General features: G+C 44.0%; 1 protein-coding gene across 8 annotated transcripts in view; it reads left to right on the forward strand.

Annotated features, from left to right (window-relative positions):
* The window catches only part of LOC119648128 (calcium-binding protein E63-1), a 207,051-nt gene that overhangs the window by 86,058 nt on the left and 105,041 nt on the right, over positions 1 to 15,952 (forward strand). The window lies entirely within an intron of this gene.

Consider the following 15,952-nt stretch of genomic DNA (forward strand, 5'->3'; position numbering starts at 1 on the left):
TACGGTGCGACCAAGTTTTTAGTAATTTCTACAATATCCTTTCCAAACTGCTCATCTGTTACGCTCTTTCTTATTCTACATGCCTGCGCTCTTATCCAACTTGGTCCACCGTAGAGATTCCCCTGGAACATGTACTGCCGACGAAGTTTATGGCTTCTAAAAATGTCATCGACGTTGCACATTCCAAGGCTATTTCTCTGTATAGTCAATAATTAAAAAAGCACATAAAAAATACTTGACGGGCGTTAATGCCGCCGTTTCTCGTGAGGATTTGAAACCGTTTTGGCCTTACATTAGCTATTCCCGTAACACCCCACAAATTTTCTCCACTTTAATCAATTTTGCTGACATCACTGTCAACTATTCTTACTTCTCTTCTCTGTGCTCCCAGGGTAGAGGTAAGAAAGCATCTGATGAGTTACCTCTGCCCTGGACGAAACCGCTAGTCACCTCTTTCGGAAAACTTGGGTGTTTAACCCAAAAGAGAGGAGTCCGTGGACCACAAGAGAGGAAGTAAATTGCTTCCCAAGCGGTCCGGTCCGTCATCAAGTGGGTACACACTCAGGACTCCCAGCACACTCGACAAAAAATCACCCGATTCCTTTTGTTAAAAAAATAATTCTCCCCGTTCTCACCTCCGCACTCTCAATCTCATTCCCCAGCAACAACGCCAAATCTTCCTTGATATGTGTACCCTTTTCAAATTTTCTAATTGCCTGGTGGATTGTCGAGCCTTCTCGATCTCTTCCGCGCTGCCTTCCGCAGCATATCATACGTAGTCCGGGCATTTTCGGAATTCCCTTTACGGAGCTCGACAGCTGCTTTTACTCTCTGATCCTGAGACCATGCTGTTTCTACAATGTCCTACAGTTTGGTTCCTTTGACTTTGTCTCTTTCCTTAGTTTTAAGCGTAAATTAAACTGCTTATTTACTCCTCCTTCCGAGGAGAGTGCATAATTAGAAATCCACTTCTCTGTGTAATGTTCCTTAAATTAAATAAAATAAAATACAATATGACTGTTTGCGTGACTCATAGCAAGGGAAAGCTGTTTAGTCTACAAACAACACAAACTCTTAAAATCCCGCGAACCCTTGCATGACCTAAGTTCTCAGTCACGTTTCAAAAGGACGTCGCAAGATCTGGTAGACTTCAAAGAGTAGTATAGGTCCCAGAGCGAAACGTGGATTGGTACCCACGATGGAGCATAAAACCTGGGAAACGCCTGCTGAACCAATATCAACAGCTCTAGTACCAAACCTCTATCTCCACCTCCACGTGGTGATCGCTGGAAGCTCTTTCTTAACGCGCGAACGGCTATGCACTCTGCGTTTGCGTGGCAAATTTAGAAATATAATTCTCATTAACGTGAGAGTTAACACTGAAGCCACCCACAACACAGCCCTCTGCAACACCTATAAGGGCGAAATGGTAGAGGTATCACGTTGCTGAGTATCATCTATAAGATATTCTCCTCTATCTTGCTAGGCCGGATAGCCCTATACCCTCAGGACACCATTGGCCCATAGCAAAGAGGCTGCACTCCAGACAAATCAGCAACAGATCACGATTCACGATTCTCTTTAAATGCACCCAACAACTGGCCTACGCTGACGATATCGACATCATGGGAAGAACATCCCGAGATGTACAGTCTACCTTCATGCAGATCGAGCTGGCGGCGCCAAATCTTGGGCTGCACCTTAACTAAGGCAAGATGAGGTAGATGATGGCAATGTCGGTGGCAAAGAACAAAGAACGAACAACACCGAATCGCACTGGTCGGACGAAAACAATGAAAATAGGAGACTGCAACTTTGAGACCGTTGAAAATTTCTCCTATCTCGAAAATCACAACCGATAACAGCTACGAAGATGAAATCCGCGCACAGTTGTTGGCAGCCGACAGAGCCTATTTCAGCTTATAAAAACTGTTTCGCTCGAAACGTCTCACCATAGGATCAAAGCTCTTACTGTACAAGACAATGATCTTGCCAGTCCTCATGTATTCCTCGGAGACTTGGGTTCTTAGCAAGAAAAATTGGAACTCTTGACCGCGTTCGAAAGAAGAATCCTCCGAAGAATTTTTGTTCCCCTACATGAGGATGGACGATTCCGTAGCCTACATAACGAGGAAATGTATGAGCGATATCATGACCGTCAGTTTGTGGATAAGATCCGGGTCATTAGGTTACGTCGGGCGGGTCACTTAATCCATATGAATGAGGATGATCCAGCCCGGAAAGTCTATAAGGGCAATATCTATGGTAGAAAAAGAAGACGAGGCAGACCCTGCCTAAAATGGAGCAATGGCGTAGGTCAGGACGCCAGACAGCTTTTGGAGATATCGAATTGGTGGACCTGGACGCAAAACCGGGATGTCTGGAGTTCCTTATTAAGGCAGGCCTAGACAGGATACCGGTTGTTGCGCCGTTGATGATGATGATGATTGGGAGTCTGCCTTCCTGGAGAGCGTAATTCATCCTCTTGTTGAAGAGAGCTAGTTCTTCTTCCGAGAAGTTTTCTTTGGACGGGAATAAAGTTGGTTATATTCTCGATATTGCTATTTGCCGTCTCAGTGTTTTCAATGTTGGAGAGTTGTAAGGCCTTTAGTTTCTTCGCGTATGGACATGGACAACACTGAGACGGAAAGTAACAATATCGAGTACATAAACAACTTTTCAAATGCGTGGCAAACATTTTTTTAACTGAGATTGTAAGCACCGAGAAAGGGTGCAACTGACTCCTGAAATGTCGATATCTGCAAATAAAAGCAGCAATAGCGATCCCTAATCAAAAGACAATCTTTTCGCTTCATTGAAAACAAAGGTTGCCAGTCTCAGAGGTCATCAAACCTTCCTAAATGCCATCGGTGTACGGACTAGATACCTTTGGAGTTGTTTGCTGGAAGCGGCCCATTGAAAAACGGTGACAACTCCATTGCTGGCTGTGCAATGTTATGGAGCCCACCATCCCAGGATGGCTAGTGAATAGGTCACCCTCAAGCTTTGTAGCAAGGAGATCACTTTGCAGTCAGAAAAGGGAGAAACTTCTTTAATTCCGTACTTGGCTAAAAAGCCACTCCGCGATGGCAGATATGATGAACATTTCGGTATTAAACGTCCGTCTTATTCGCCTGGTCTGGTAGCACGTGGCGTTTATCTGTTCCCAAGGTTAATTCGGCATTATAAGAAACAAGTTTTGAGTTCATCAATTCTTTAGAAGAGCGGGTAGCACTCAATCATAAACGAGCTCACAGGAGAAGACTCCCGCATAGACAAAGCCTGTTGAGACACAATTCTCTGATTTTTGAAAAAAGTAGGCTAATCCACGATGTGTTTGTCTCTGATTCGGATTATCAACAATTTAAGTATTAGCGATAAGCTCTTCACTTTTTTACATTTACGGGTATTTCTGCCGACTGCCAGCTAATTCATACACATCAGGATGAATCACCGCACGGCCTTGGCCTTTTCATCTCATTAACTCATAATACGACACTAATTATCGCTATTACTCACAAACATTTACATCGATTGCTTAATTATCAACAGTTGGGGCCAATATATCAAGGTATATTCGCCGATCGGCCATCAAATATCCAAGCTTTCTCCCGAAATAGCTCAGATACAAGCAGTACCTCAATCAATTTTCAGAAATTACGAACAATATTTTTCATACTTAAGTCGTCAAGGGAAAAACACGGGAGCCAACGCTTCCCTTGTAGTTTTCGGTGGAGTAAATCTTATTGACACTGAATTTGTGCTTTTGGATTTATGCCAAACATTTTACCATAATTGATCCTTTCGATGTCTTGTTTTTTCCAAGTGATGTTCCTTAGAATGCAAACATAAATATTGCATCATTTGCTTATTAATCACTCTTTTAGGAATATATTTGTGTTTTTTATTATTGGCTCTTATTGAGTCGAATTATCCTTATACAGATACATGGATGCGTAGATAAACTTTAATTGAAGTGGCAACTACTTGCTCACACCTCACTCAAACTGTTGGATAACGAATTTCCATTAAACACTTATCCCCATCAAAATATAATCAACTGAAAGTTTTATTTGCCACTCACGTTTCGAAACTCCTGAGAATCTTACATAAACTTTTGGTCCTGCGTCTCTGTTTAATATCCCTTCACAACAACAATTAGTATCATCAAAGACAAATAGTTGATTATGAGTTTTGTTCCCGGGTAAATGTTTGCTCAATTCAGCAACAGTCCGGCGCACTCCTCAAGTCCTGACCTGCCCAACACCTATGTCTGCTTTATTGTTTACCTTTTCTCAAAGTTATGGCAATTTTCTAGGTATTGAGTTAGCTCTTCTAAGTAATTGGATTTTCAGGAAGTTCATTGCCATCGTGTCATCCAGGTTGTAACACCTTTGTGCCGACTTCTTTGTCACTTTAGGTATCTAATCTCTTTGGTGGTGTCCTTTCGTTGTCGTTGTTCTTGCTTCTTACATCGATTTGATACGGTTACATAAGTTGTTACAACTGAAGGAAGAACCTGCGGTATTTCGCCTCCTTACTTGCTCTGGGGCTCGATTGCTTTACCTTGGAAGCACAAATATGTGGTCTAGAAATCATTCGTAGGCAGCCGGCACAAAGTAAACATACACCATTGGAAGCAGTTTATACCCTTACCACATGCCAATGTTGGGGGATACCTACTTACTGGCCACCAACGAAGGATATTACAACTGAACGAATTTTATCCCTAAAGAGGCCCATACACACAAAACTTTAACTTTCACAGATAAATATCTAAAGGAACTCATTCTGAGAATCCTTATGGATGTCATTATGAGGACAGCAGCGCTCGAAAATTAGAACTCGCAAACATTGGAAAAACTTTCTTTGGGTAGGGTAGAAAAATCTGGTTCACTGAATTTTTTACTCCCGGTCGTTAGACTACCAAGAGAAGAAAGACCCGTTTAATACATTATTTAGGGCTCGGTTTCCCCATTATCCCGCTTCAAGTCAGACAATTCCTTTCACCAAACGAAGGACAGAGGAGGAAGGGAATTGTTGGTCCAAAGAAATCGATCCCTTTCCCTACAGAGTCCAATTTTCTCCGTGAGAAGCTTAATCTGTCAGTACCTTCATCTCTATGTCAGTATTGTCCGAAGTGAGGTCCTCTGTATCTTCATAAAGTTGATGGCGAATTCCGTCCCAACTTCCGCAACAAAAAGTGTGCCATCGGAGTCGTTTGTTACCCCATTACAGAACATATAGTCAGGGAATCGTGCCTTACTAATCTTGTGCAGGTAACACCGAAGCTGAGTAAGGATACAATCTCACCAAACTTTCGGATCTGCCAAGGACCTAAGTTGTCGCTGAGCCGTGCAATGCATCTACCGCTTGACTCGTTTCCTCATGAAGGTTGTCCCTCATTTAGTGTATGTTGCCGTTCTTCACGAGCAAGCATCTCTCTTGAGTCCTCTACCTTGCACTTGAGGATGGTTTTGCGTTCCTTAGTAAGGGATTGATAACGGTAATCACTTCTACAATCGCGCAAAAAAGACGAAGCTCGCAAAACTTCCTCGCACTTCCTCACCAAGAGCATCAACCCAAGCCTCTTCGATGTAGAACAAAAGGGACTGCATTGCACTCATAAGAGGACGTCTCATGCTAGAGGTAGAACCCCTAACGTTTGCCATTAACTGACTTAATGCCGAAACACAAGCTGGGCCGTTGTCCGCTACTGTTTTGACCGCCACAGAACGCAGGGTCAAGATTTTCTTTTTATTCAAGATGGATACTTCCATTTTCTCCTACGCAAAGGCTGGAACGCATCGATATTCCATGTTTGCTTTGCGCTTGTTCAAGGCTGTGTCCAGCAACGATTGCCGTAAGATCATCTACATAATTCAACACACGCGACTCTTCTAGTGGTCAGAGGTCTTGACCCAGAATGCATCCTTATTATATGTTTTCTATGGTCTCCAGCGTCTCATAGAGCAGAGAGCAATCTTTCAGATAATCTCTCAATATTCGCAAGAGGCAACCAGGTGGAATTAATTTTCTAGTGTGCAGATTTCAACTAAAGAATTTGTTCATCCTCTTGACCTCTTGAGCAATTCCACCTGTCAGCGCAACTGAAGTCGAGGAAGCAATAAAACGAGTGGCGTCACACGCTTTGATCACATCCGAAATAGAGATATCCGAAATTAACATGGGGTTGCACGTTGCACCGATCGTGGAAGAATTGCAAGAAAGGCGTTTTCGATGGTATGGTCTCGTAATTTGCGCTAACGAGAATTCACTTACTTAGATTGGTCTGAACATCGAAGTAGATGGTAAACGTCTAAAAGGCGGGTCGAAACAATGGTGGTATGATATGGAAGATTGGGATTTGAAATCCTCGCGATTGGATCCAGATTAGGCTGTTGATGAACCCAATTGGGAAAGCGATCACGACGAGCCTACCCCGCTTGTGAACGGGACAAAGGCTGTTGAAGAGGAAGAAATGTATCTGCCATATCTACGATCTTACGGAATTGATGGCATTTTTGAAATGAAACGTTACGTTACATGGATAATCGTCAAAATTAACACTGGGTGCCTCACATCCTTATTTATCATAGTGAGGACTACCCCTCCCAGCTCTTTCATAGTGATATGTGGGCAACCCCGCGTCTTCCACGCTTTTGTCATCAACCCAAAAAGGATCTGTAAAGAATAATGTCCGCACAATTCGGCTCACCTGTTCAGTATTGAGGAAACCGAGTTGTCCCATAGGCTAGATTTTTGGATTTATAATCGTGTCCCCACGGATTTCCTTCTCTCGTCGGTCTAGTTTTAGCTGATCTGTACCCTGCACGATGTGCTGAACGGCGGAGGTTTTGGCACTCCCTCTGCAGATGATATTTCAGCTTCCAACAATACATACATAGAAGGCTTGAAACGGCCGAGTGCCCTCCGACAGTCCCACTTTCAGCGCCACCATGTTCTGAAGTGATCTCCAGCGGGACTCAGCATGATCCAGGAACTTCGACAAATCTTCAGACGTTCACTTTCCCGACATTCCAGGGAATGGGAGAGCGCCGGGCTGGTACACTCCGCGAGATAGAATCACCCGTATCGAACGCGATGTATTGACGAAAGCCCGTCGGGAAATCTTCCAGAAATCTGCACCCCTCAAATTCTTCACCAACGACATCACTGATTCTAACGCGAAAGTTTCGTCGTGAATTCCTACTTCGCAGCCTGGACACCGGAACCCTGGTTTGGATCCGATAAGTAAAACTTCGACCAATGTTCTCGCCGTCATTATCAGACATTAACCTGGCATGAAGTTAGAGTTCCGATCTGTAAAGTTGTTTAATCCAAGTCCGCTTGGGATTCAATTTCTCAGACGTACTGCGTCTTCGCCGTCCCGGCGACACATTCCGGAGCAGTTGCACTTGCTCCGGGAGGCCACTGCCTTCTTGTCACGGACCGGATGGCCCGAAAAATGTAGGTTCTTCCCGTACGCCAGATCGGCAGGGTTAGCAGCAAACTTTTCATGGGTGGTTGTGAGGAAGCTAATAAAACGAAAGGCAAGACCTACGGCCATGAGGGATCGTTGCATGTCGCATAAGCGGCTTGCAGCATACGATGCCAACGTCCAAACATGTCGTTGGGCCGCAGATGGTAATTGAGTTAGAGAGAAGTAATTCCATTAAACGGGATTCAAATGCTTTAAGAAGAAACTCAATGGTTCACATTCTAGGGAAAGGCATCGTCCACTGCGATGTGTGAGCCATCGATAAACACGACTGGGGGTGCATCTTGTTGGGGGAATGGCAACAGTGTAAGGTCTACCAGCTGCTGCTTGGTGATTTCAAACGCTTGGACGGCGTCTTGAGATCACAAAACCTTCCGCGATACCTTAGTTTGAGGACCAGACAAAAAGGCCTTAAGTAGGACTTGATGGTAAGCGGCTTTAGGCAGAAGGCGATGATAGCAGTTTAACCTCAGAATTTTTAAGATGTTTAAGGGTCTTAGGTAACGGAAAGCTCGCGATCGTTTCGATCTTGTCTGGGTCGGGCTGTAAGTCATCAGGGGTGATGAAATTTCCTTGAAATTTCACCTGTTGGTGGAGAAATTTGGTCTTAGGCTCGGGTACCAGATGGATTAGAGATGACCAACAGCTCTTGAAAGGTCTACATTTGCCCTGCGTAAATAGTTCTTCAAATAATGCAAAGAGTATCGTTTTTGAAGCATTTTTTCTGGGGACTTAAGAGAAGTTTTTACTTCTATCAGCGGCCCATACTGCATGTGCACCAGCGGCCCTTAATGACACATAATGTCTGCACCTAATATGGCCACGTTGATTTCCCACTAGAATGAAACGCCGACAAAGTCCTATAGAAGCCCAGACTCACGTCTACTTCCCTGTAGCCATAAGTGTTATTGGGCATAGAGTTCCCTGCCACTAATTTTAGCTGCTACAGAAACAATTTGTTGGGAATGGCGACGGGGAGGACCGAGACTTCCGCGCTCAAGTTAACAAGAAAACTGCGCCTGCTAAGAGTGTAGTACACTGTTAGGCGACGTGCTACTGCACTTGGGGTAGACGTACTCGCGTTTCCGGCGAACTTACAGAGTTTCTTTGTGGCATCAGCTTTTTGGTGCTGAAGTACACCTAGTTGCAGGGGGCACTATATAATCCTGTAGTGTATCGTTACGGTCTTGAATGAAGTGCTCTAACACACTTCAAGGCTTGGTCTAAATTACATTAAACAACAACATTAAAAATGGTTATAATGTAATAAGTTTGATTATTGTAAATTACAATTATATTTTTCTTTTTTTTTCAGGTAAGTCTAAACAAATGTATGGGGCTACCCTTATCGTAAGTAAATGAACAGAAGGCAGAAATCTTAATTTTTCTTAAGGCCATTATCATATCCTTGCAATGCAAGACTATATTAAAGCTTTAATGGACAAGTGTTATGCTTATTCTGAGAAACCTAAGAAGAATTGGAGTACGAACATCTGAAGAGATGCCAATCAGGCGTGGGAGATTCCGCCATTACCATGTAAATTCAGTCCAGCAGAAGATGTACATGCCACGTATATAGAAAAAAATGATTGCCAGACATTGACATCGAAGCTTCCAACAAATGGTTTGTGAACAATGTTATATTCCTAAGTTTAATCCGGGGCAACAGACAACTATAAAGGTAGGCCTGCAAAATTCCTCATCGTAAGTATAGATAAGCTCCGTAAAGAATCGTGGAAAATGTTCGGGTCAGACTACTGTGGGACCACATTACTACCCCACACTACTGTGTTTATCATATCAAACCCGATCTAATTCTACTTCTCAAAGAAGAGCGTGTTTAATAATCGATGCAGCCTTATCGTCGGGCCGAAAAACTGTAGAAAAACGACAGCAAAAAGTCCGAAACTATGGCCTCTTGGCTGACGATACGCAGCGGTGATAAAGGCTACAGAAGATCCCAGTAGTCCCAATTATAATTTCAGTGACAGGATTAGTCTTGACAGATTTACATAAAGCGCTGAATGTGCGTCATCTAAGGGCCGGATTATACATGAAGATGCAAAAAGCAGTCAGCCTTTCAACTTGTCCTATAATCGGAGAAACCTTGTTCGGTATTAGTACGGCCTAGTAGACTCTGTTTTCAGTTTGAACTTTAAGAATTTGGTACCTACCTGTCTCTACAGATTATAACCACTAACATGTAGAAACCTTGGGCTGGTCGCCTTCGACTTGGGTAATTAGCAAGAAAAAATGTGAGCTCTTAGCCGCGTTTGACAGAAGAGTCGTTAAAAGAATTTTAGTTCTCCTATAGGTGGAAGAGAATCGATAGCAAGCTATATAACGACAAAATTTATGAGTGATACCACGGCCATCTTGTCGTGAATAAATCCTGGCTCAATAGGTTGCAGTGTGCTGGTGACTTAATCCCCACTCGGGCGAGGATGATCCAGCTCGGAAAGTCTATAAGGGAAACATATTTGGTAAGGCAAGAAGATGTAGCAAATTCCGCCTCAGATGGAGCGATGGTGTAAGCCAGGATGCCAGAGAACCTTTATTGAATCGACCTCGGGGCAAAACTGGGATGTTTGGAGTTTTTTGCTAAATCAGCCTTCGACCGGATACCGAGGGCGATTCCCTCTCTTCGAACTTCATGAACACTCGTGGGACACTTTAGAGCATTTGGCGTGGGTGGCATCTATTCTATGATGCTAAAATACGGTATAGAGCACTTAGAACGACTTCTGAAAAAAAAAATTCTAGCAAGAGTTGGTCTCGGCTACGTGCCCACCTCTGGGCAGAAGGTCATCGCAGTGCGTCCTAAAAGAATTTCTTTGCGTCTTTACTGATCACAGTATACCTCTAATCTGTAGTATGTCGTTTAAGCTTATAAGCGACAGGAACTTTATTATGTTTCTCACTTCAAAGTGTTTACACCTGGCATCTATATTAAGTCTAATCTATATTAAGTATTCACCCGGGGCTCTCCACCTACAGTGCACAAGTGCCCAGAACTGGTGTGAAGGTTTCAACACTCTACAGTGTCGTTAGATATCCTTAGCTTCCCCATGTGATAAATTACCCTGCAGTGACCAGTGGGTTTTCCCCGTATGATCTGGAGACTTTTCTTGGTGAAGTCTAAATAATCTTACGTTCGTATCCCCTCTTGAGCACCCTGGATTGGTAAATCCGCCCAGTTCCCAGTCCCTCAGCGGACCTTCCTCATTTTTCAACATTGTAGCCATGAAATCATTTCCGACCCCACAGAATGGCTCTGGCTCGTATAGCGGCGGCGGCGCTGCTCCTTTTCTGGTCAGTTCTTTTGCAGCCTCAGTGCCTTCTAACCCAATGTGGTCTGGAACCCAGAGTATCCTGACCTTATTGAGCGAGCCGAGCGTGTTCAGTCTTTTAAGGCATTCCCATACCAGTTTGAAATTCACCTGGTTAGACCTAGGTGCTTTAATAGCCACGAAATTCCCGAGTCTGATGTTCACTCTTTGATTTCAAAGCCAGAGGACACAGCTCTGTACATACCAGTACGCGATGGGGGTGTTCGTTGAAGGGATATTTAACTATACATCTCTTAAAAAAATTTTTAAATCCACCAGAGAGCAAGGTGTCGAAGAAACTTTAATTAAATGGATCTATGCTAGACTAGCGCAGAGATTGCCGTGCGCTAAGGTGGGTGTTGATCGCTACCTGAGGACAGAAGCAGCGAAAGGCTGCCCCCAAGGATGTGTACTATCGCCACTTCTGTGGAGTATGCTGATCGACTCATTACTATGCCGCTTATGCCGATGCTCTACAAAATCTTGATCGAGGTTTTGGCATCCAAAGAAAAACACAAGCGTATGATTTGCAGAAAGGAAGCAACTTAATGCTCTTTGCGCTCCAGAAATAGTAGGTACAACCCTGTATGGATGTGTTTGAGGTGGGAGAGAGGCAGAGCCTCTGATCACTCAGATCTTGGTGGGCCATTGTACTCCCCGTCTAACGGAATACCCCGAATTTCCGTTAGTGGATGTTATGCTGCATGCTGCACTTGGAGCACATCAGCACCAAAAATCTGATGTCTGATGCGTCCATAGGCGAGGCACTTACATAAAAAATTTTTCATGGATTCCGCTTCCTCATTACAGGATGGACACGTATCATCTTGGATAATTCCTATTCTGAACATATACCCAGCTAGTGAATTATGGCTAGTCAGGATGCCCATAAAACTTCTGCAAGTCTTGTCTGTTCGGTTCTGACAGGATAAGTTTGGTCTGTCTACCAGCATTAAGGTTTCGCCATCTGTCATTATGAAAAGCTTGTTCCCAGTTTTCGATAGCAACATTAGCCAATGCTACTGACACCCCAATTGCTGGTTCCGGTCTGGGCATGGGGGAAATTGCTAAAGCATCCGAAATTTCTTTTACCTCTGCACTACAATGACAGGTACCCTGACTAGTTCCCCGTATTGAATCTACAAACATGCTGAAAGATTTTTGAAGTGATCAAAGGACTGCTCAACACCCTCAATGCAGCTTGACTATCGCTACAGATCGCTACAGATGCGATGCGCCTGCTTTTCAACCGCTCCATCATCCAGGCCCTTAGGTTCGAATACACTTCAGCCTGAAAGACCGTTGTATATTGTCCCAAGGGAACAGGCACTTCTCGTTTTTATTAGATAGGTAAACTCCTGGCCCAGAACCCTGTTCTATTTTTGAGCCATCGATGTAGAAGGCATCAATATATCCTTCTCCTTCATCCCAGTTTTCTCTTCATTTCAAAATAATTTCATATCTTCTACCAAACAGATCTATGAGGATCCGAGAATCAGAAGACATTGCGAAAACTGGATTCAGCTCTCCTAATAACTTTTCCAATGCACTGTAGCCCCATGTCCATTGCTTCCTCGTAGATCTAATCGAATTAGTCTATGAGCTGTCCTCATTGCAGTGCTCTGAATAAACAAATCCAAGGGCTTCAAATTGCATAATGCATTCAGAGATGCGCCAGATGTCGTGCTCATGGCATCGGTAATACCCAGCCACACTGTTCTTTGCAGTGTGGCTAATTCACAGCGAAAACTCTTTTGTTTCACCTTAACCCACCACACTATGGATTCATAAGCGAGCATCGGCCTAATAATACAACATATACCCACATCACTACCTGAGGCCTAATTCCTCATGTAGAGGCAAAAGTCCGCCTGCACAGCCCATAAACTGTGAGAGATCTTTACCTCTACATGTTTGTTGCAAAGAAGCTTCTTGTCTAGAATAACTTCCAGATATTATACTTCTTAGGAGAGTTGAAGGATTGTACCCTTCATTTCTGAAAGGCAAAAACCATTCAGTTTCCTCCTTTTTGTAAATAATACCATTGCGGTTTTATTTGCATTTGCTGAAAATTTGTGCGTGAGACACCAACTGTCAATCAAATCAACGGCGCATTACTTCTACATACTTCTACATACCGTTCCGCGATCTCGACCAACAACTGGCAGCATCACAGAACTTTTGAAAGGGCGCACAGTCAAACGCCCCTTCAATATCCACGAACACCCCCATCGTGTACTCGCCTTTCAGAGTTGCGTCCTCCATCTTTGAAATCAAAGAGTGAAGAGCAGACTCACAGGACTTATCACGTTGGTAAGCATGTTGGTTTTCATTCAGTGGGTGCGACCTTAGCGTCTTCTCGGGTGACGCTCAACCCGTCTCTTCAGACATTTCAGCGAAAATGATGTTAAGTTGATTTGCCTCAAGTTATTTTTATTTGAATGGTCATCTTTCTCAGGCTTAGGTATGAAGACCATAACCTTCTACCAAGAGAAACACACGTAGCCAGAGTAAGACATCCTCGAAAAATATTTCTTAGAGGTCGCTCTAAATGCTCCATACCCTCCTTTAGCATTGCCGGATAGATGCAATCCATGCCAAGTACTTTGAAGTATTCAATTGATAATATAGCAGCTCTCGGCTTTTCATTGGTAACAACTGCTCTTGCAGTGTCCCAATTCCCCTTGCAACACCTTCGTGTTGAAACGTTTGCAGAAACCGTCAATTCACTTCTTCCCACTTCTGAGACCTGTTCTCCCAGGTGATGTACTTCCACGAGAGTCTGTATAGACTCAACTCTGGAGTTCGTGAAAGTATCATCCAGTTTTCCGAGAGAGTCCAGCCTGGCTTTATTAAGGACTCTGCGCAGCGTGGAAATCTCCTTTTTACATTTCAGTTCCTTCTAGTACGCTCTAAAAGAGTCTCGTTTCGAACTTTTTATGAGCCTCTTATATTCACGCTGCAAGTTCCGGATGTTTAACCAGTCTTTTATCTTATTGCAATGTCGTCCGTCCTGTCGCCCTTTATAGTTCGCTCTCTATGGTTCTGAGTGTTGGCCGACCATAAAAGACAATTAACGGCGTCTTGCGGTAATGGAGACGAAGATGTTGCGTTGGACTAGTGACGTGAAACGTTTTGATCACATCCGAAATGAGGATATCCGCGAACGTTATGGGGTTGCACCGATTGTGGAAATATTGTGAGAGAGGCGTCTTCGATGGTATAGTCACGCAATTCGTGCTAACGAGAATTCACTTGCCAAGATTGGTCTGAACATCGAAATCGATGGTAAACGACCAAAAGGCCGAAACAACGGTGGCTTGAAACGCTGGATGGGGATTTAAAAGCCTCGAGATTCCGCCCGGATCAGTCATTCGATAGAGCAAAATGGCGAAACCGATCACGACGAGCCGACCCCGGTGGTGAACGGGACAAAGGCTGAGGAAATAGAAGAAGAAGCACGATTTGGAAATCGTCTGGTTGATTTCCTGAGTTTTTACAGTTCTCTGTTCCACCATTGAACCGTTTTATCGCTTTGACCTTGAGATATAGGACAAGCCTCTTCACAGCACTCTAAAAGTGTGCAATTCAGAGTTTCCAATTCATCTTCAAGTGTGAAAGCAATGTTTGGTATCCTAGGAAACTGTACTTTATTGCCAAGAAGTTCATTGAACTTTGTTCTATCCGTTTTCCTAGGATTCCGTCTTTGTATGACAAACTATTCGCCTGCAATAGTCAGTAAGTAACGGTCATCTGAGAGTAAGACTTCATCTAGTACTCGCCAGTCTTTAATCAACTCTAAAAACTTTGAAGTGTAGATTGTTAGGTCAATTACTTCACTTCTTCTTGGCTCCACGAACGTAGGGGCGTCTACGGCGTTCGCCGTCATTAGACGAGCGGAAGTGATGAAATCAAACAGTTTCTCCCCTCTAGGACTGCATTTGCTACTTCCCTAACAAATATGCTGAGCGTTCCCATCACAACCTGTTAGGAGTTCAATGCCACTTGATTTCGCATACACTACCAGATCCCTTAGTCCTTACGTCGGCGGAGGACGCAAAGAATCATAGGGTAAGTAAGCAGAGGCAACCACGATTTTTCTCCTCTTACCATTAACCTGGTATTGTAAGTTGACCGCAATAAGGTCCTGGGAACAGAATTGCCTCAGCATAGTTGTCTCTAACAATTTTGACATCAGAACGCAGGCCTTCAGCCTCGAGGGTCTCCCATCGAAGATGATCCTAGTATAAAGTATATGGACAGTTCTGGAACTTTGCCAGCCTTGCCACCAGTGGATAGGAAGAAGCTTTGGCATACTGCAGGTTAATTTGACTAACTCTTATGTTTGTAGACATAAGTCCAGCCTAATATGAAAACCGCCACTTACTGAAAAGTCTGCAGCATTCAGTGTGGATCTCACCGGGGTTACTCACTTGTGCTCACCTTTCGCCGAAATTTCCGCTGTCTTACTTCCGATTTCTCTGGACATCGCCACACTTGGTTGTGTAACAACACCCATGGCCTCATCCCCAAGAAACTTCGCCTTCTTTCGCAGTGCCTTCCGTTGTCGTCGGCTAGGAGGCCTCTCAGGTTTATGGTGTCCGGGCTGCATGGATCTTTTTCCATATACCGGAATTAGACCAGTTGCGTCTAAATCACCAGCTTTCCTTTCTTCCGCTTTTCTTGGTAGAGGCGGAGTGGAAGATTCTGACAGGCAAGCCTGTAGTCCCTTCTCCTTTGTGGCTGAAGTTTCCTTCTCTCGTGCCTTGCTCTCCTGTTTTTTTGAAAGAAATAGGCAACAGTGTTATCGACGGGCCGGCCGTAATCAGGTTTCCAGTTCCTCTCATTAAGGGAGTTACTGTGCTATCCTTTCTGGCTAACCACACCGTAAACATCGAGTGCAGATTTTCCACTGAATTGGAGAGTCTGTCTTCCACAGATTTCTCCGTGGTGGAACATGATTTCTGGTGAGGCCTCCAAAGTCCGTGCCTCGGCCGAGACCTGATTTCTCAAAGTCGTGGGTGGATTCGAAGTCTACCACAAACTCCCCCGCCATGACAAGGTGGTGTCCGAGAAGGACATTATTGTTTGTGACAGCGGCCAGAAGATAGTGGAAGGAAAA

This window comes from Hermetia illucens, chromosome 2, assembly GCF_905115235.1.
Source record: "Hermetia illucens chromosome 2, iHerIll2.2.curated.20191125, whole genome shotgun sequence".
Taxonomy (NCBI): Eukaryota; Metazoa; Arthropoda; class Insecta; order Diptera; family Stratiomyidae; genus Hermetia; species Hermetia illucens.